The sequence below is a fragment of the Grampus griseus genome (assembly GCF_964374135.1).
Source record: "Grampus griseus genome assembly, chromosome: 8".
NCBI classification, from domain to species: domain Eukaryota; kingdom Metazoa; phylum Chordata; class Mammalia; order Artiodactyla; family Delphinidae; genus Grampus; species Grampus griseus.
The window spans coordinates 71,575,290-71,598,595 of NC_139002.1; the positions used below are offsets into that span (position 1 = coordinate 71,575,290).

At 38.2% G+C, this 23,306-nt stretch overlaps 1 protein-coding gene across 6 annotated transcripts in view; it reads right to left on the minus strand.

Annotated features, from left to right (window-relative positions):
- The window catches only part of SOX6 (SRY-box transcription factor 6), a 624,429-nt gene extending 601,346 nt beyond the window's left edge, over positions 1-23,083 (minus strand). For 5 of the 6 annotated variants that reach the window (XM_082660449.1, XM_082660450.1, XM_082660446.1 and 2 more), the window contains exon 1: positions 21,634-21,713. The gene's annotated coding sequence lies outside the window, so the exon portion shown is untranslated. Of the gene's footprint in view, positions 1-21,633; positions 21,714-22,973 lie in introns of those variants that run through there. The other variant, XM_082660447.1, reaches the window with a different exon arrangement.
- Between the last annotated feature and the right edge of the window lie 223 nt (positions 23,084-23,306).

The following is a 23,306-nucleotide window of genomic DNA, read 5'->3' on the forward strand; positions in this document are numbered from 1 at the left end:
GGCATATAGAAGATACTAAATAAATGTTTCTTGAACTTTATTTAATTAATTAAGCCACGCTCAAAGTTTCTAATAATTAATGTGGTTTTTTTGTTTTGTTTTATTTTGTTTTGGGGGTTTTTTTTTGGCCACACCTCACAGCGTGTGGAATCTTAGTTCCCCAACCAGGGATTGCGCCTGGATCCTCAGCAGTGAAAGTGCAGAGTCCTAACCACTGGACCACCAGGGAACTCCCTAATTAATAGGTTAAATGACAGAATCAAGATCCAAAAAGGTCTTAACAAAAATTTTAAAAACATAAGGAATAAGAAAGAGAATATAACCATAGATAGGAAAAAGAAAAAAATAAGAGAATATCATGTCAACTTTACACCAATATATCTTTTAAATTACCAAAACTGACTCGATAAAGCATAGAAAATATGAACAGACCAATAAAGTACTGTTAAATACCTATCTCTTTTAAAGGTGTGAAGACCAAATGGTTTTACAACTAAGTTTTTTTAACTTGTAAAGAACTGACAATTCCTATGCTCTCCAATAGACAAAGATGGCAGTAGACAATTTCTGTGTTTCCAGAGGACAGACAAAGATGCGAAGCTTCCAATTCATTTTATGAAACTGTCATGATCCTACTATCAAAACTCTATAAAGATAGCATAAAAATTAATGAAAGCAGATATACATTGATATATTATATTCAGTGATATAACTCATATATACAAAATTCAAATTCAGCAGCATGAATATACGTATATGTATAAATATATACTATAACTAAATAGCTTATTTGAGTAATACAAGGCTAGTTAAGCACTAGAAAATCTATCAACATGTTTTATAGAATATTAACTAAAACTAAAAAATAAACAAATTATTTTACCAATAAATGCCAAAAAATACTTGATGAAATTTTAAAAGCATATTAAACCAAAAAATCTTAATGAAGAAAGATCAATCAGGGACTTCCCTGGTGGCACAGTGGTTAAGAATCCGCCTGCCAGTGCAAGGGACATGGGTTTGAGCCCTGGTCCAGGAAGATCCCACATGCCGCAGAGCAACTAAGCCCGTGTGCCACAACTACTGAGCCTGCGCTCTAGAGCCCATGAGCCACAATTACTGAGCCAGCATGCCACAGCTACCGAAGTCAACGTGCCTAGAGCCTGTGCTCTGCAACAAGAGAAGCCACAGCAATGAGAAGCCCACGCACCGCAATGAAGAGTAGCCCCTGCTCGCAGCAACTAGAGAAAGCCCACGCAGCAATGAAGACCCAAGGCAGCCAAAAATTAATTAATTAATTAAAAAGAAAGATCAAATCAATCTAACCGAGAAAATCTATCTGGAATAAAGGCAAGCTCCTGCACTTAGCTCCCCACACCCAAAACAAAAACTCAGCAGCTCAAGTATAGGATGGATGAGACATGGTAACTAAAAGGCTTGTGAGTTTTAGTTGGCAGTAAGATTAGTGAATCAACAGCATGATGTGGCTTCCATAGAAATTTAGGCTCCATTAATAAAAGAATATTATCTAAAATAACAAAGGTGATAATTCCACAGTATAATATAATGGTAATACTCTTAGATTCAAATCCTGACCATTGTGTTTTAGTAATGTCACCTTAAGAAAATTACTTAATTTCTAACACTCATACATTGTTGGAGGGAATGTAAATTGGTACAGCCACTATGGAAAATGGTATGCAGGTTCCTTAAAAAATTAAAAATAGAACTACCATATGAACCAGCAATTCTACTCCAGAGTTTCTATCCAAAGAAAATGAAAACACTAATTCAAAGAGCTGTATTCACCCTTATTTTCATCACAGCATTATTTACAACAACCAAGATATGGAAGCAATCTAAGTGTCTATCAATAAATAAATGGATAAAGAAGAAATAGATAGATATATACAATGGAATATTACTCAGTCATAAAAAAGAATGAAATCTTGCCATTTATAGCAACGTGGATGGATCTAGAGAGTATTATGCTAAGAGAAATAAGTCAGAGGAATGCAAATACCATACAATTTCACTTATATATGGAATCCAAAAAACAAAACAAAATAGAAACAGACTCATAGATACAGAGAACAAACTGGTGATTGCCAGAGGGAAGGGGATGGGGGATTGGATGAAATAGGTGAAAGGATTTAAGAGGTACAGACTTCCAGCCATACAATAAATAAGTCATGAGGATGTAATGTGCAGCATATAGAATGTAGTCAACAATATTTTCATACCTTTGTATGGTAACAGGTGGTTACTAGACATTGTGGTGATCATTTTGTAATGTATATAAATGCCAAACCATTATGTCGTATACCTGAAACCAATATTATATGTCCACTATACTTCAATTTAAAAAAGAAAAAGAAAATTACTTAATTCCTGAATCTCAGTTTCCTCATCCATAAATTGGAAATAATAATACATACCTCACAGGGTTAAGGTAAGACTTAAAGGAAATACCACTTGGTACATAATATTGTTTAATATATAAAACATAATTTTAAACAAATTATCCAAGTACTCTTTCATTCAATAATAGCTACTGAGTGCTTTTAGGTGCTTTTAGGTTCCAGGCATTGCTCTAGTCACTAAAAATTAAACAATAAACAAACAAACAAAATTCCGATCCACATTTGAGTGGAAAGGGGGAAGTAACGTCTCTATCATTGCTCCCCCAGCATGGACTGGATGATCATGTACATGAAATCTACTGTACTGAACACTTTCAACTCTGAGATTCCATGATGCAAACTATGAGTTTATGATTTGAGGTATAAGCACTACAGGAATACACAGAAATGCATTCCCAAGTTCTAATCTATCCATGAAAGGCTTATAATAACTACCATACCACTGCCATTTCCTCTGGCACCTTCACCATGTCATTGCTGCCTGCAGGCAGCCCCTTTGATTTCAGAGCTGCCCTCTCAGATACTGTATATCATCTATGCATTTAGATGCTGAACTCATAGATACCTCCACTGCCTCAGCTACTTTCCTTTTCTCCACCAGTACCCTCTCCACCAGGGAAACTGCATGGAGTCATTAGTGGAAAGAGCTTAGCTTTTGCCAGCACACAAACTTGGGTTCAAATCCTAGATCTAATATAGCCAGTCTGCTGCCTCCACTAGGAATCTTCTGGGACCTGGAGTTCAAGCCTGCAATCCCTGGCCCACGTTTGGCTGAGGCTGAGCTCCTCCCAGAGGATGCCACCTGGGTCCACAGGATACTTGAGCCTGCATCTAAAAAAGTCTTGAGGACAACAGAAAGTTACCAACTCCACACCCCAATCTCAGCCAGCTGCCTCCGCCCATAACCTTCTAGGGCCTAGAAATCAGGTCTGCAATCACTGGCCAAGCCAGGCTGCACCTGGGTCCTCACTGTGGGGTGCCTCCTGGGTCAAACTCCCTGTCTGCTAGCTGCCACCTCTTTAAGTTCACCACTGATTCTTCAGTTATTGCTACTGTCAAAAATCTAGCCCCAAGAAAACTCATACCCAAACTCACTCTGTACCCAAGTCAACTACTCTCCATAAATTATGAAACTCAAAAATTAAGATGTTGACCTTATAGTAAAGAAATATTAGTTCAAGTAGACTTGTTGATTTGCATTTGAAGAGGTTCTCAAAGTACCTATTACTATAGAACAGTGAGTATTCTCTCTCAAAAGTACTGTAGAGTCATTGCGTTGGGGAAATTGCAGGATAATTTTACATTACATTCTAGTAATATTTATTTTTACCCCTTCAATAAAGTATTTGAATATAATACTCTTTACTTTTAGCCAGATTCTCCTTTTAAAGACATTCACTTTAATAATAACTAATGCTTACATGGCACCTACCATGTGCCAAGCACTGTTCTAAGCACTTATATTTAATCATTTAATCCTAAAACAACCTGAAGAAGTGGGTGCAATCTTACAGATAAGGAAACTGAGGCCTAAAGAGTTCAACATAACAGGTCCAAGGTAAAGCCAGAAAGTGGTGGAGTATGCTCTCAGCCAAAAGGTCACAAGCTCGCTTTACCCCAAACTAATTCTCCAGCACTGTATAGGTAAGAGAAATAAAAGTTGAGTCAGCAAAGAATTACTACTCTTCAGCATGCTTGACAAAGGAAACTAAGAACAGGTTTTAAAACATAATCTTAAAGATGGGGAAGGGGCAGGAGAACAATAAAAATTCAAGGGAGGAGAATTTTTTAAACATTTGGGACAAGAGGACATTCAAAGCACCAGTATTTTCAATCTTGTCTTGCCCTAATATTGATACCTATGTATTCTATGCATCTATCTTCAGGTTGAAATTATTAATAAGTGCTTAAAAAGAATTTAAGCATCTATATATAAAAAGAAATTTAAATATACTCAGTTCTTGCCTAATGGCGGCTCACTGTCTACTGCAACTAACAGTGAGTTGTAAAACAACAACTGAGAGATAACTGGCCCCACTGGCCTTCTTCTCCATTGCTGGAAAAGATGGAAAGAGACACATCAATTCAGAAAGAAAACTTAGACATGTAATGGAGAGTGGAGAGAATTAAAAAAAAAAAAAAGGTAAAGAAAACAGATGTGTCTAAGTCCAGAGAGAGATCTACTGCTGCATTACAATAAATGTCAGGGGTGGTGTGCCTTTAAGCCAAAAGCCAATCACCAGTGACCTTCAAAGATCTTACTTATGTAACACGGTGCCCTCCCTTAGCAGAAACAGAACCTTGTAAGCAAAAGAATGCAAAAAATAATGGGTTATCAAGTGGAAATGAACCATCTAACTGGTCCAACAGAAAAAGAATGTGAGAGTTTCTTTATGTGAATGTGAAGCTAATAGATATACAGACAGCCCTCAATTTGTATTACACTGCGTTAACTGAAACTAGTGCATATTGGATCCAGGTCCTCACTTTGCAAGGTTCTGCAGTAACTGAGATCAAACCAAGACATCCAAACTATGTAAAACTGAGATCAGAACTATGCAAAAGGAGGATATGGTTCTGATATAGATGACTTTCAGTTCACATCGAGCCTGCAAACAAGGACTGCCTTAATAACCAAACTTACTGAAACTCAACATCACATAATAACATGTTCAGCTCCTGATTATCCTGATTATCCAAGCTCCCAATTATCTAGCTTATAGATTATCTGGGGGAAATCTCATGACTTACGTGCCTATTAGAGGCAGCTGTATTATATAGCAGAAATACCATAGGACTTCAAACCAGGACATCTGGGTTTAGATTATGGTTCTGCCATTTAATGACTATGTGACCTTGGGCAAGTCATTGTCCCTCCCCAAACCTTAATTTCTTTGTCTATAAAATGAGGATAATGACATATATCTCCCAGAATTGTTATGCAAATGAAATAATAAAATAATCACTGATGTCTAATGAGAGCTTACAATGTATCAGGCACTCTTCCAAGTGTATTTTGTATATTGAAACCTCTCAAAAACTATGATACTCAGGTTATTATCTCCATCTTATGAAAGCACCCAGAAATATGTGGCTATTGCCCAATATATTTTTGGTGATATCCATCTGTTTCATTACTCAGTATTGCCTCCATCCATGGCAATGAATAGGTACTAAAAAGAAAAAGAAAATCTGGAATCTGTTCATTTATTAGATGCTTCAAAAAACTGTTGAAAGAAGAGAACTAAGTTCTTACTGAAAATAGGGGGGATTCTTATTCCTAGAGATTCCTTTATCCTCCTCCTCTTAAGTGATAGTTACACTCTAAGATTCTGGAAGAGATTAACTAGCAGACTTCAAAGATAGCCAACTCTGTTGGTGACAGAAACCATACTCAAAAAACCTGGCACTGTCCACTGCTGCCAGCCTGGCCAAACACATGCAATGGATTGATGGCTGTATCCCAATGCCCTGTCCATCTCGTCCAGCCCAACCTCCTTCACAGACACAACCCTTCAGATGCTAATACTTCCTTCCTAAAGTTCTCACTAGCCACTTTAGGTTAGAAAGCAAGAGCGCTGTCTAGGATCACACTGTGGAAATATACTTTATCAAAGTTGGAAGGGTGAAGGGAAGAAGATAGAAATATTTTACAGTTTTTCCTCATTAATCAAACCAGCACGAATTCGTTTATTAATTAGATTCCTGGCCATTTGTCAGTTTAGAAGACAGAGAGTGGACATAGTGCTTTGAGGTTGATATACAGAACAGGGAACTTCAGTGAAAGCTCTGTATAGAGGTAGCACAGAGCCCTATCCCAGAAGGGTATAAACAGGATGTTAGAGATGAAACCTCTTTGTAGATCATCAAACTTCCCATTCTACCAGTAAAGAAACTGATTCCTAGAAAGAAGTGATTTAGCCAAAGTCACCAAAAGTTTATTGGCAGAGCTGAAACTCCCAAACTGGGTCCTTGCTACTACACCAAGCTGCCCAACAAATATACCAAGTTAGAGAAAAGAGGGAAAGGGAGAAGAGAAAGCTGAAAACAATGTTAGCCTATAGCCATCCCTCATTGCTGCCTTACTCACTTTTCCCAACTTCTGCTCTGATTGTATCTAAATCCAAGGAAGGCTGAGAATAGAAGAAACAAAGAACCCCAGGCATTCAAGGAGGTAGTGATGCTCCACTTGGTCCCCTCCCCTGCAACATGATAAACACACTGAACTATGGAATCTCACTGACCCCTTCACGCCAACAAATGACTCAGATTGTTTTGCCTCGCAATAAAAGGTGGCTTAAGTGCTTCCTCTATCATATCAGAGCCCTATAAAAATGAACTCCCATACTGATAAATCTGTAGCCCTACTCCCTGTCTCAGGGTTTCAGTGACTGGCTACATTCTTCAGTGGGATCCTGTCCCAGTAGAGTGTTCCCTGGAAACTATGCTTTTCCTCCTTGATTCATCATACCCTCACCCCTCCTCCTTCTCATTTGCTTTTCTATTTAAGTGGTCTCCAAAGTAAGCTCACACATCCCAGGAGTACACTATAGAAATATACTGGTGTATATTTATTTATTAAAAAGTAAGAAAAACTAATCCTCACTTAAATTTAAATACCGATTATCAAACATAAATATGTCACATCCTGTACCAAAGGAAACAAGAGTAGTCTGATTATTGACAATATTATTTAGTTTTTAACTAAATTAACCCTGAACAAACACTCAAGTGGCTTAAAAAGATCCTTCCAAAGAGACCACAGTTTGAGGATAATATTAATAATATACACGTTAGTGACAATAATACCATGACCAAGCTAACACTTGTACCATAGTAGTAGCCCTTTAGTGGCCACATTATACAATAAAACAACAATGATCCAAACAGATCTGATAAGAAATAGGCCAAGATTTTTTTTAACATATCAAAAAACCAATTTGAGATATAGATTTATATCTAGTATCATTAACAGTGTACCCTACCCTACTGTACTTTGAGCTGTTAAATAATAATATGAAGCCATTACAATCAGTAAGACATTTAAAAACAAAGCAAACAGATATAAACTTTTGTACTTGCTGCAATTTTTCCAATGTTTAAAATCATACAATACTCAATCCAATATTTTACAAAATTTCACCAAACTTATGTTAAATGTTTAGAAACCTCTTCTGAAGTTCCTTAGTTATAAAAGACAAAAAGCCACATGCTACTAGAAAAGTTCTTGTTCTTCCTGCTGCTATAAAAACAGCTAAAAATAATACACAGAAAACAATATGCAACATTTAAATATATTTCCTGGCTAAAAAATCAGATCTGCCACAATGTACATCCCTGGGTAACCATTTAACTAGAATGCAATGTGAATGATGTCCTTATGGGTTGTACAGTGTGTAGTGCCACAAACAATGTTGGAAGTTGCATAGAAAACGTGGCTGTAGATTTGAAAAAGAAACTAATGTCGTGTAGAATGATTGGTTTTCAGATAATGAATGTACATATTTTTGAACATGCCTCAATTTATGATCTTTGATAGGCAAAGTACTACTGTTGAGTGAGTCACCAAAATATGTACCAAAGAAGATATAACCTCAACAGTGTTACTTTTTAAATAAAAGTAATTTTTAGAGAAAAGTGACGAAGTGTAACTACTGGTGAAGTGATTTCCCTGGTGGGACTAAACAGAAAAAATTAGGGATAAGATTACAGAGATAACACCATGGACTAACTACATCATTCACAGCCAAGCAATTTCGGCACAATGTTAAAGCCAAGTGCTACAGGATGATGCGATTACTTTAAAAACTAAACCTATAAAACACAGTAAAATCTTTACAATGCTTTGAAACGAGATGAGGAGTAACCATGAGAATTGTTTGCACTACCCACAGTTTCCACTGCTTATCTCATGGCAAAGTTTCCAAACTTAAGGATAAGGAACAAAAAAACTCATGTACCAAATGTGTTAACCTTTTATGTGATGACAAGTAGCTGTGAGTGCGTGTTATCAAATAGCTAGACTAGACTAGATAGATAGATGGACAGACAGATAGACAGATACGTACATACATACCATCAAAAAATTTAATCTGTCTCTTCAAGGTGAAGGTGATATTTTATCAAATGATACAGTAAATGCTTTTCAAAACAGATAAATTCTATTAAAAAAGTATTTTAAAAACATGTTTGGAAATGATTCCATCATAGTGTGATTTTATTACCAAAAATTCTATGTCTATCACCTACAAAAACTTTCATCTGTTTTCAATTTGAAAATTGGCAACAGAATATTCTAACCTGTTTAATGCTGTTCCAAAGAGTTTCAATGTGTTTTTGAGCCCATTTATTAAAAATATGGTAAAAACAACTGATTGTCATCAGAGAAGATAGAGATTTACTAGCCACATTTTAACAAATTTTTGCATATTTTGTGTAAAGGATTAATAAATTAGTATCACATGTTACTAAGTGCAAACAATAATGTACTTCTTCCATTTGGATGTATTTTTCTTTCTGAGGTATTAGTTTTAGCTGTGGTAGCATTAAAACCATGTAGCAAAGAAAGCCAAACCTAGAACCAAATTTTTAAATCACTTTATCACCGAGTGTTAAATTAAGACTTTTAAAAATACCAAAGCTATAACAGAGTTTGGGGGAACCACAGTTAGTTTTTAAATATTATTTATTCTATCTATACCTCTTTCAATTTAATATCTATTTATGAATGTTTTATAGCATATACTACCACAATAGTACATGTATAAAATTTTAAATAAATATGGACATGTATTAGGGCACATGCTCATAAATATTTCGCTGGTGGTGTGCCCTATCCAAAACGTTTGGAGATCACTATTCTATTATAGTCAGAAGTTCCCCCAAATAAGCCTTAAAATTATCTTGTCAAGAGGAATACTTCCAGGCTCACCCTTACCAACAATACTGTCCAGTTGTCCTTAGGCTAACCCAGCCACTTAAGATTTCTATTTCCTTCTCTCCTTAAACATCCTAAATTATGATCTTTTCACCTCAGCTACTGAAAATGCTACATTCACACCAATCAAGCAGGGAGGATACCAACTAGTGCTACTATGTGATAACATTCAAACAAACATTTTATTAATAATCAAAGTTATTTACTTTTAAGATGCAATAGCAATATATGTATTTAAAATTAAATAGAAGCTTCCTTTGAAACAATTTAGGACGTCCAAATAATTTAATGTCCCTCTTACTAAATGTAATAAAATTATATTTCTATTTTTAAATTACCGCTGATATAATTTGTTAAATAAGCAAAACTAAAAACTGTATAATCATAGCCTCATAAGGGATAGGGAGGGTGGGAGGGAGGGAGATGCAAGAGGGAAGAGATATGGGGATATATGTATATGTATAGCTGATTCACTTTGTTATGAAGCAGAAACTAACACACCATTGTAAAGCAATTATACTCCAATAAAGATGTTAAAAAATAAGGTAAATAAACAAAGGACATTGATACAAATGTCCTGTTTTACTGGGATTGTAATAGAAACCAGTGTATGCATAGATCAGAAAAGAAGAAGAAAATGATCCAAAGATGTGAAAGTGGTGCTAACAACATTCAAAAGAAAAAAATCAGCATACAATATGAAAGGGTATACATTTCCATATACTTTACTCTTACTCCTGGTAACATGAATGAGTTTTCCATGTGAACATAACGAAGAAATTAAACACAAAATTTCACAACTAAGACATAACTAATTATGATGAGTGCTTTGGAAAAGGTCCCAAGGTGTCATAATTAAAGGCTGAGGTATTTTTCATTCTTTCCCTGCCATGCCATACACAGAATTAAGAGTTGCCAAGTTCACTAGTCCCACCAAATGTAGGTTGCTATATATATTTTCTTTGGAGAAAATAAGCCTGTTACAAATTAGTACACAATTTAAAACACGTAAGTATTCAGGGTACATGACCCTACCTTAGCATGCCTGTAAATCACACAAATCTATACAAAAAGTACAAATATGTAGGCATTCTCTGGAACTGTTGTCTGTAAAAGTTTAAAGGGTCTAACCTCAGAGAAGCTGAAAATTTCTTTTAATAATGCCTTAGAGTATTATATTAAAAAATAAAAATTAAATGTAACATGTAATTTTAGTTGGTTCCAAGATTAAAATTTTTTTTTAAACCTCAATATATCTATTTTCAATATGCATCTTAACAGTGGGAAAAGACTACAGTTAAGAAATTTTAAAATACACTATATCCAATCTCCTGGGATAAACCATAATGCAAAAGAATATTTAAAAAAGAATGTCTATATGTGTATAACTGAGTCACTTTGCTGTACAGCAGAGATTGGCACAGCACTGTAAATCAACTACACTTCAATTAAAAAAAAAAGACAACCAAATTCAAGGCCACTGCTAGAGTCATCTTATATTTTGCTTGTAAACTCAAAACTCAGAAGTTGACTAAATGGAAGCAAGTGTAAAAAAAAAAGAAATTTTAAAATAGGCCAGTTTTCCTCCAGTATGTATTTGGATCTTCAAACTCAAGAGTAAAAAATGTTCCTGAGACTCAGTTAACTAATATGCTGTGTTCCAAGTTTGTTAAACTTTGTTCAGTTGCTATATTATTTCAGTTTTTATTTTCTTTTTGCTTGGGCTTTTGTTTCTTATTAAAGAACTCAACTGAAAGTTGTAAAGGAAAATGTTCTTTAAAGCATCATAACTAATTTAATATGACTAAGGGGATGTTTTTAAACTGTTTTATAGAATTTTCACATCTTTTTTCCTCTTTTTTCCTCAGTTTCAGAGCCTTTCTTTTTTAATGGAGAAATTTCATCATATTTTTCATGGCATTATCAACACTTCGAGTCTACAGCATACCAAAGCACTGGTAAGGAAAACAGTAGGTTAAGGTCATTGCAGAAGAGGGCCATAACTTCTCCAGCCTATGTGACCACAAAGCCCTTTTCAGAAAGTGATTATATCACAAAGTCTATATATAAGCTGCAAAATCTCAATAGGTGTATTTAATTTGGAGAAACAAGTTATTAAACAACAAAAAACTTGCAAACCAAAAACAGAAAAGAAGGCCTGTAGCTCAGAGAAAAGGCATTCAGAAAGTTATTAGAAAACATGAGATCCCAGATTACAAAACTATAAAGGGTGCATTTAGCATCCCTATTTGAAATTATCAAGAGTAGAGAGGGGTTGCTGCTGCTACTACTATTTCTACTACTGCTGATGTTCATCATCATCATTATGTAATAATAATTTGTATTTCTTCCCAAAAATTTGAATCACTCTGAGGATTAATTTCTTTTCACATTATCCCTCAATGAAAAAGAAGTTATGGAATATGCCAACATTATAGTTGGAAAACTCAGAAATAACACCCAGATCTAAAAATTTCCAGATATCTCCCTTTCTCTAAGACCATGCTTGTCAATTGAAAAAAAAACTTTTTACAGTACAAGATACAAAATTTCATTAATTCATGGTCCAGATCATCAGTTCATATATTAATAAGCCATTTATTTTAATTTTCATACTTAGTTACATATTTGAAGGAAAGCAATAATTTGGAAAACTTCTCTGTACCTTAAAATATACTCACAATGTCCCTGACCACAAAACTGAGCTAGGAAAGAGAAGTACAGAGGTTAAGCTGCTGGCCTATAGCCACTTCACATTCATGATAGACATGGCCTTTCTAGGATCACAAAGACACAAATATGAGACATTTTGCTATCAAACTTACAAAACAGTCAATAATACCATCAAATGTTTCCCTCATGTCCAATGCTCTTCAGGATGTTACTTCAAATAACCTAATTAACCTTTATGACACAGCCCAAAGGCCATCTCCTACTAGAAGCTTTCCTTGACAGAGGTACTTCTGCTCTTATACATATCTCCATTATAGCAATTAGCACACTGCATAGAATTACCTATATTCATACCTCCTCACTAGGATCAATTTTGCATTTTCATCTTTGAAATTATGTAAGCAAGTGGTTCTCACCTTTTCACTGTCAAGGGTCCTTTTATTAATCCTCCCTCATAAAACCCATATTTTGAAAAAGTGCTGTCTTTCAAACTAGCCATACTTATTATTTATAATTAAATCATTTCTTAATTTTTAAATTAAAGACATATATAAACTGACATTTAATGCTCCTGATCAACAATGTATTATTCATCTACATTCAGTATACGGAAAAGCAGCGTTGGTTTGGCTCTGGAAATAAGTATGAAGATAAAACAAATGAGTACTGACATCATATAAAAGAGACTGGGGGAAAAAAGAAGGCCAAAAATGTCAGTCCTAATTTATGACACACAAGCTTTGTTTATAGTGAATAATATCCTGAAGCAAAACCCAACTGAAACAGTTATTCCTATCAAGTAGGAAGTTAAACAGTATGACTGGTAAGGTTATCTACCCTGTATACCTTTTATTGAATGAGGCAATGAATATGAAAGCACTTTGAAAACTGAGTTCTATAAAACACATGAGAATTAAGGTCCCTTTTCATGCTACAGTTCTACTACTAATTACTTATAACTATTGTGAATTAATCCTAACACAGTTGCCTAGAACTGTTCTAGGCACTTCTATATAAATTATCTTCAAACTTAATCTTCCCAACAACCCTATCTGATAAATTCTATCACAATCCCCATTTTAAAAATTAGGAAATTGAGACTTAAAGAGGTTGCATAACTTTGCTAAGGTCGCTCAACTAATTTAGGAAATAAGACTTCAAAGAAAAGATTCAAGAAATAAAAATTGCAAGTTTAATTTTGGTTTTTTCACATGTAGGTGTGTCATTCAAATGAAGAATATGCTTCCATTTTTTTCTTAAAATCAAAGCAAAAGAAAGCAGGTTAAGATGTATATATTTGACATTCAGAACTTCCTAGTGTTAATCACTGAAACACATAACCAAAGAAGATTATAAAATCTCCTTCTCTGCTGGCTTTCCCAAAAAAGAGAGCTTCTTAACTAATTAGAATGGAGATATACACTCCTGGAGGAGGGAGGATGTCAGATGAAATGATATTTCAAAATCTCTTCTAGCCCTTAGAACTGGAATATTCTCAAATTTGAGAGCTGGACATCCAAACTCTGCATTTGGTCACTACTCTACCCCAAGTCTGAGAGACTACTAATTAATTCTGCTTTCTAGGGAAGAAAGAAAGGAGCATGTATTGCTGTGAATATTTCATGTAAGAGGAAAAGAAATCGATTATATAACTTGCCAAAGATTACACAACAAGTACGTAGTAAAGCTGAAATGGGAAGCCAGCTCTGTGTAATTCTAAGTACAATACCCCTTCAACTATAATAGATAACATATATTAACTATTGAGCTTAGTGCTTTATATTTATTTATCTCATTTAATCCTCACAATAACCTTATGATGTAGATATTATTACTCTCATTTTAGAGTTGAAGAAACGGAAGGTTAGCGATTACACCATGGGTATATTGGGGGCATATGGGGTGGCTGAGTTCTCCTACATAGAAGGTTCAATGCCCATGGAGATAGCTGGAGATTATTTCTGAGAAAATACTAACATTCTTGCCCTTTGATACTCTTTCCCAAGAGAGAACAATGAACTATTCTCTCCTAGTTAGGAGCATTTTTCTCCACTTCTACCAATGACCTGCTTAGCACCATGACAACCGTGCCTAAATTTCCCACCTATCAAATATTAAAAATCTTCAATAGAAGAGAAAGTCCTTAAAAAGTAAAAACTTGTGACTTCAAAAATGCCCTTCAGGATACCTAGAACTTAGTGCTCAATCACATTACCCAATGATCTGTTTGTAAAACATAAAAGGAAATATTTGCAACCATGCCTCGGAATGAGTCCCATTTAAAATCTGTGCTTGTCATTGAAAAAAAAATCTGTGTATATGTCAATCCCAATCTCCCAATTTGTGGACTACTATATATAAAATAGATAACTAATAAGAATCTACTGTATAGCACAGGGAACTCTACTCAATACTCTGTAGTAACTATATGGGAATAGAATCTAAAAAAGAGTGGATATATGTATATGTATAACTGATTCATTTTGCTGTTCAGCGGGAACTAACACAACATTGTAAATCAACTATACTCCAATAAAAGTTAATTTTTAAAAATCTGTTGCATTTTCGTTTTTCCTCATATTGTGCTCGTGCAGTCGTGGAATGTAAAGCATCTTTAACTTTCTTTGTCTAATTTTAAAGAACTACTTTTCAAAGAAGCAAAAAAATTGTGCTCAGTGAAGTCAAAATCACAAATAGCACTGAAGTCCCTTTTTGCATTTGAATGGATACATTAAAGATAGATAATTCAATTCGTCTCTTTAAGATGACTAGAAACAAAAAATTATTGAAGATAGCAGGGGTAATAGATCATCTAAAGATTTTTCTTGTGAAATTTTCAGAGAAGAAAGAGATCATGGGAGAACTTGAAATGAGAGAATACAGAATGTTTGCATAGATGCTAACATGCACATCACATAAAGAACTTTGAATTACCTTATATTTATTATGCTTATTTATACATGTCATCATTGAAAAGCATCAAATCAATATACTTAAGTAATTTTGATCCAAAGTAGTTTAAACACAAAAACTCTTAAAGGATTTCATACTATCATATTAGGCTTCTTCAATACATGGTGCTTCAATCCAGAAAAATCTTTTAAAAGCTTTATAGACTGGGGAGCTTAGGAAATAAAATATACTAGTGAATTCCTTACCACATGCATAGAAAGAGAGCAAATACGGAAATAGAAAATCTAGAAAATTACAGAACAGCGAATTCAAGTCAATTACCAAAGATGAAAATTTTCTAAAATATACGCAACATTGGACTACCAATTGTTAGGTTTTTTAATTTCACTATCCTATCCCCAAATAACTACAGGCTATGATGCTAACCCAGTTCTTTATAAATAAACTCAAATGTCTCCCTATAAATGCAAAGAGATAACCCTTTAGATAAACATAAAGATTTCTATAGTTTCAAATAATTGTTTTTCACTTGAAGTAGTATGAAAGAGAATGTCACTATATATTTTCATGCCATTAAAAGGTAAAGAAGAACATTTCAGAATTTTTTAACATTTTGAAAAGGAATTTTTTTCCAATATTATGTACTGTGCAAAATAGTGAGGATTACTAAATATACTGGCATTATAAAATAGAAATAGCCGGGCAGTTGATTTTTTTATGTAGTTTATTAGTTTACAATAGATTATAGCATCTACAATTAACCTCAAAATAATTCACATCTTTACTAAAGATGAAAGTTTTTTTGAGTGAATAGTAAAATACGAGTGATATATAAGGGGTCTTAGAAGAGCAAGAAGAGATTCTGAATATAAACAAGCCATCATTCTGGTAAAAGGAAATACAAACAACTAGAATAAAAATAGTTGATGCACAAAAGCCATAATGAGGGGGTAGCTCAAAAAATAACTTCTACTTTGAATGGTTTGGATGAAATACAAATTATCCACAGAAAAGTGTGGACTGGCATAAATGTTTGTACAAAATTATAAGTGTATTTCAAGAAGTATGCAAGAGGCAACCGCCTGCATGATGCACAAGGTCCCGGCAATGCTCTGCTTAAGTGCTAGTGCACAGAGTCCAAACCACTGCATTTTAATTACCATGCAGCCTCAGATATATTGCCTTTGATATGGAAATGTTCTTGTTCTCTCATCTTCACATATGGTCTCATGCACAGAAATCTTTATCTGATTCATAAAAAATAAACTAGAATCCAATCTCAACACCTGACCTCAGTGCTTAGAAGTTTTTTACTAAGCATGGTGTCACTATAAAAAGAATGACTAATATTAGTGTTAAGTTGGATATTTTGAGCAACAATATAAAGGATTTGCAGTTAAGCACTGAATCGATAACTGCTTCTCTGAGGTTTTAGGGTTTCAAGGTCCCTTTTTTGAGACTATCACAGATTTGAGGAAGAACAGACCAGCACTCTTTTTCAGAGGTGAGAGAGTCCATAGTAGATTTAAATGATAATCCATCTTACAACCTCCACCTACACTTTCAATTGATATTTTCACCCAAATTATGACAATGGATATTTAAACCTGAAAAGCTCTATCAAAATCCATAACACAAATTTAAAATTATTTCCAGTTTGACTAAATGTCTAAACAAAACAATTAGCTGAAAAGCTTTTACCCTCTTCCACAGAACAAGGAAAATAAAAACACTCTTCCTATAAATGAATGATGAATATATAATAAGAGAATGATGAAAGTTTCTGATATAACTCTTACCAAAACAATTATTTTCAGATCACAGTTGAAGAACCTCAAGCGAAAATGATATGCTATACATTTAAAATGTGCTTACTGCTAATAAAATCTGCTTTTCATAGAGTATACCAGAGTGCCAGTTTGTTTTTGTTTTACTTGAGTATGTTGATAGAGCATAATCAGTAGAAAATGTGGAGTTAGGATAAAGACATAAAATGTTCAATATATTATTTTTCTTGTTAGGAAAAAAATAATAGGGCAGCGTTATCTTTCTTAAACAAGAAGCAATGCAAATGCAGAGAAGAGTCCATTTTCTGCTCTAAAAAGCAATGGATATTTGTTTGTTTTTTTAGCAAGTTTTTATAATAAAATCTGTTCTCATTAAATCTCATGTACCCACATAACTTGATAATTCTGAAATAACCTAGATTAACTTTTTAAAAAAAACGTAATATGACCCATCTAACCTCATGACAGCAGATAATACATCCCATCTGCAAATCATCTTGCTGAATGTTATCTGTGTTTTATCATTTCTAGTACCTGTCTGTGCCTGATATGGTACTCTCAGGCACATTAGCTTGATGGAATGTTTCACTTGACTTCAAAAACACCAATTGATATATATGCACCCCTAAACTATATTTAAACAAATAGCTCTTAGATCAATCAAAATTTTAGGTGTACTCTACTATACTTTTATAGAATGCTGTTTGTAAATAGTGAAAAGGTATATATGACTTCTCTCACTAACAAGAGAATTCTTTCAAACTTAGAGATATATAACCTAACAATATTGAAAAGTATAGAAAATATTAAAAGGGTTAAAGCCAGTGTATATTAAACTTTGTTAAAGTTCATTTATTCCAGTACCTAGTGTACTAATTGAAAGAGGATTATTTAAAATGTCACTAGTTTCCTTAATATAAGATGGATATGTGTAAAAATTCATCAATGACCAATAACCCAATAATTCCTAAAAGAAGTCAAATAGAAACAGACATAAAATCTCGATAATGCCACCAAAATTTATCATTTATGTATTTAAAGTAATATATCTTAAAGCCTTATAAGAGAAAGATTTGCTAGATATGTTAACATATTTTAAATATGTGCTTTTCCCTTACTAAGAAAAATATCTGTTGCTTTCTACTACTAATGAAAAAATGTTCAGCAGACAATATTCCTACTGAATGTCATTTCTTCTAGATATTCAGTTACTGATTCCATTATAGAATCAACTTAAGGTATAGATATTGATACTGCTTTATTAATTATTTTTTTTACATTTATCTTCCTTATAGTATAATGTTGAGCATTTTACTTACACAATATACTATTATAGGAGTTTGTATCATGCTCCATAATAATATACCCGTAAATGTTTTTTGCATTTTAAAAAATACATATACACCAAGAGAAAGTTCCTTCTTATTACTTCCAAAATAAAAATTAAGAGCAACAATAAATATGATAAACAATAAACAAAGACTATTTAGTTTTGCCACTATAAATAAAGGACTATGGTAGGAGAGCAGAGGAAAAAGGAGGTGTTGGTGGTACATGAGAAAAGCAACTTGCCTAAGGAATTAATGACCTAGCACTTGTCTGGATCCTGGTTACTTACTGCCTTTGGTCATAAACTAGATCTAACATGTGCAGTGCACACTTACTTGCTTTCAGAGTCTAAAGTATTTTTTTTTTTGGTTGTTGGTTGTTGTTCTTGTCTTAGAAAGGGACAATCTCTCTGATTTATGAGGATTTCAAAAATGTAGGAGAAAAAAAATTTACATGTCATTTGGCCTACTGCCCATGCACTCACATATGTGTATTCAGGAAGATACACTCAAATATATATAGATAATATATTTATGGTCTGGTACAGTAAAAAAAAAATTCAGTCATAACTTTTCCCCTACTATAATAAGAGGAAATATTTCATTGATTCAATAAAAAGCAAATGCAACTAAATAAACCATGTCCCCACCTTGCATCAGAAAGGTACATTCTTGCTGCCATAGACAAGCTAATCCTATCCCACTAAATTTGTGGAAGGTTTAAGATGTTTGCTTGTTTGTTTGTTTTAAAATAAAGAGGATCTTCTAGTAGGTATCAGGAATATCTGAATGGCCTAGAAACAAGGGAAGAACGGAGACTGATGAAAGTGCCTAATGCTGAGTACTGAATTCCATGGTGACTGCACAGGGTGACAGAGGGAAGGTCATGTTCATGACTGCAGAAATCTGGTCTCTGCCAGAGAGTGCAGGCTAAAGCTGACCTGAAGCTGGGGTCTGGGAAGCTAGGTAGGAAACTCAAGCACCAATCTGGGTACAGACAGAGACGACAAGGCACTGCTCCTAAAAACCCCAGGCTGAACAAGAGTAGGACAGGGAAAGACAGCAGATATTTCCAGGTTCGCCCCACAGTGAACACGAGCAGCCCCAAGTGGCTAGGCCTGGAGGGGGAAAACAGAAGCTGCAGTCAGGGCACAGACAGTAATTTGCTGAGACCTCTGGGGTGGGTGTGCGAGGGAGCACAAAGACAGGTGAACAGGTCAACTAGAAGCTGAAACCCCTACCCCAGCCAGGATACAATGCCAAGTCTGGGCTAGTCCTACTGGGTTAGTGCATACAGAAGGGCACTAGCAGCCCTCCCCCATGGGCGGGGTGTGTAGAGTAGTATAGTGCCAGATTTACTCTGCATCCCCTTTCCTCATTCAGTCTGCACTCTGCCTCTGGTGTCCGGTTTGCCCATCTAACCAGTAGTCCGCCCTCAACCGAAAAATGAAGAGAGGACAAACAGGAAGAGAAGGGGAAAAAACGAGAGAAAAATCAAAGACAAGGCTACATTGTCACAGTCTTCCTTCTTGCCAGGGCCTCCCAAAGGCTGTCCTGGCTGGTTCGGCCCTCCCTCAGGAATCCTGTAGCCTGGAACGGTGCTGAGTGGACCAGGTCCGCCAAGCCCGTGCCTATGGGTCTCCGGGACGAGGTGCTGAGTGCGCAGGCTAATTATACATGTGGCATTTGGGCAGCCGACTGTCCAGTGACACCTTACCTTATGAGGAAACGTCAACCCCAGCAACTGTTCAAAACAAAATGCCATCGTGGGATCAGCTTCGCCGGCTCTTGGCCGGTTCAGGATTGCTTTTCCCACAGACTCAAGCACTTAGCGCAAGAATGTGGCCTGGGGAGGCTAGTCGTGAGCGGGCGGATGATGGGGGGGGGACAGGCGGGGCGGTCCTTGCCAGGTGTCCATCCTGTCCCCCCTCGCCATGGATCAGCTCTCGGACCCGACCACTTGACCTTTTTATTCACCAAACCCACCTCCTAGAAATAGACTGGGCGGGGCTGTGTCTGCTCTCCTCGGGACCCGGGGAGAAACCTGGGCATGTGACTAAACAGGGCAGAAGGGAGGAGACCCTAGGGAGGCAGGGAGAGGGGGCACTCTCACATCCCGACTCCACTGGGTTGTTGGCTGGGCCGCCCGGCCAGGGCCAAAAGCCCAGCCGCAAGAGTGCGCGCCGGGGTCAAGCGCCCCGGACATGGACGTCATCGAGCGCCCCATTGACAGTGCGACGGGAGGTCCGGAGCCCAGGCCAGTTTGCCGCAGCAACGGCTGTGGGCCATCTCGAGACCGAAACTTCAAGCTTGGCCCTCAGAGGAGGTCACACACACAGAAGGAGCCGGGGACAGCCCATCTCTCTAACATCCCAGCCCCGCCAGCAAAGTCGAAGACTTATTTTTAGTCCCCAAATAGGGGCAGCATTCAATATCTGGTATCTGGCCATTCATACAATCAAACGTTTTCAAACTTGGTCAGCCTAAGAGAGCTTTAAAAAAATTAAAAAAAAAAAAAACCTCAAAACACGCCAGCAACAACTACCTTTTATCTGTTCCAAACACACCGATTCTCTTTTTATCTTAAAGCTCCGCGGAGCGCCCGGGAAACAGCCCGGGAAACGGAGCTAATCTGTCCTCCGCAGCGCCTTTCTTGGTGCCCGAGCAACCCCGGCAACCTTTGCACAAGCCCCTTCCCTTTTCTGACCGGCCCTTTAAGGGAGAAGAAAGCAGCTCCCTCTGGGAGCCGTCAGGCTCGGGCTGGGCCCCGGGCGGGTGGCAGCACCGCCCCTGGGCCTGGGCCGAGCCCCAGAGCGGCGGATCTCTGCCGGTCTGCGGGGAGGACAACAGGCGGCGGGGCCCCGGCAGGGCGCCGAGAGAGACTGGGGCCGCCGGCAGGGTTCAGGGACGCGGAGAGCGGAAGAAACGTGCGGGCGGCTGTGCGTCTGCCGCGAGGACTCCGAGGCCGAGCCCGCTCCGGGAAGGGCTGGGCGGGCCCTCACACACACCCCCGCCGGCCCGGCACCACCGCCCGAGAGTCCGGGGAAAGAGGGCCACGGATTAGCGCTCGGGTTTCGGATTGTCTTGGAGTTCGGTTTGCTTATTCCTAAAAAGATCATAAAAAGTCACGTCCAAAAATGAGGGGTGGGGGAGAAAGGAGAGAGCGCAGGGAACTGGAGGCAACTCGCGCAGGGTCCCGGGAAAGTTGCGGCGGAGCGGTGTTGGGGTGAGGGTGGGAGGAGGGAGCATACGGCTTTTCTAGCTACCCGGGTTTTCTTTATGAGCTCCTCCCGGTAAACTTCACCCGGGCGGAGAGTGCGGCGGAGATCCTCGACTCTTGCCCGCCCTCGGCCAGCGTCAACCCCACAAATAGCCAAAGTTTCCAAACCAAAATGGGGGTGGGGTGGGGGTAGCGTTAGGAAGCCCAGAAACCCAGCAGGTCCTCCCGACCTCCCGCACCCCGAGCCTGGCTAACACAGAAGCACTCCGGAAAACTGCGGCATCGCAGTCAGTCACACGGCGAATCAACCCAACACTTTTCAAGAAAACAAAATATTCGCTGGGAAACTTACTTTGCATTTAGTCTCTATTCTTTGGGGGTATGCGGTTTAGGTCGGCTCGTAAGGGAAGCTCGTTTTGTCCAGGTTGGATATTGTCTACTTATGGATCAGCCCTTGGGTGAGGGTTTATTTTAATTTATGGCTTATGCATTCTTTTAAGGTCGATTTACATGACCTCCGGCTACAACTAAGACAGCCGAGGAGGGCACTCCAGTCGTCAGTCGGCCAAACCCACAATTAAAACAGCCCTCCCCCTAGTCTTGATGTGACTAGGACTCTCCCCGGGTAGGCTGGCTGCCTGCTTTTCTTTTTTCTCTCTCTTCTTTCGTCACTTCTCTGTTTTTTCCTTCTTTCTTTCTTTTCGTCTTTCTTTTTTAATATCACGAAATAAGATGTGATATCAGTTTGAAAGTTTCGGTATAACTTTCTCCAGACCCAAGCCTGCAGCGATAACGAGAGATACAGCGCTCACAAAGCCCTCAGGATGCTGCCCTCTTGTGGGCACAAAGGGCCTTTCCACCCAGCGGTCCCATCTGAGCCCTCACAGAGCACACACGCATATACTTACACACGAGAGAGAGAGAGAGAGAGAGAGAGAGAGAGAGAGAGAGAGAGGGAGAGGGAGAGAGAGAGAGAGAGAGAGAACACTACACACGCAGGCATACGAGCTTCCTCCATCACACACTTGGCTCAAACTTCAATGAAATACCTACCTCAAACTTCACGGAGACTTGAGAATTCATTCTCTAAGCCACCTGACTTCTTTTTCATATCATTCCCAGTTACATAGATTAGAATATCTATACGGGGAGACGGAGGAGGAGGAATAAGGTGGGCTGAGAGGGCGGACAGATTTCCGGACGAATACTTAGGATGGCGATAACAGCTTTCTGTTGTCAAAGGTTGCGTTGTCTTTCTCTCCTGCCTTTTTTGCCTTAGTGTCCCACGCACAGTTATCTACGGCTACAACATGTGTTTTCTCCGAGTGGATTTTGGGGACAGGGGGGTGGCAAGAAAACCAGAAACCCGCCACGCAGATCTGTCACCGCCTCCGGAACAAGGCACAACTCTCCGAGAGGGGGACGCATCCTGGGGATACGCGCGTCCACCAGCGAGCGGCTGACGCTCGGGCCCCTTTCTCAGTCGCTACTCTCCCCCCCCCCACTTTCTGCGTCGGCCCCACTCAGCGCCCTCCTCCCGCTCCTCCTCCCCCCTCTCCCCTCCCCAGCCAAGTACGGAAACCCGCCCCGGCTGGGCAGCCGTGGCTCCCGGCAACCCGCGCCCTCGCCGGGCTCCGCGCGCTCAGTTCTTGTACTACCCCAATCCCTCAGTCCCGGCTCGATGAAACTAACCCTGAAGCTGCCCGGAAGGGCAGGAGCGGAAGGCGCTGGGGGCCGGCGGCCGGGCCAGGGGTTCCTGCCCCTGCCCTCTCCTGCTCCCCAACAGGTAGCTCACAAATGGGCCGCGCGCTCTCGCTCTGCCTCCCTCGCTCTCTAGATCGCTCGCTCCGTCCCGGTTACCTGGGCGGGCTCCAGGATGGTACCGCACGGGAGGGTTCCTTGTGCGCTGCGCCGCGGAAGTAAATGGCATTAAAGAAAAAAGGGAAAGATACAAATTAAAAAAATTAAGGAAGGGGAGTCGTTGCTGGGTCAATTAGCACAGCCCGGGGAGCAAGAGAGCAAAGC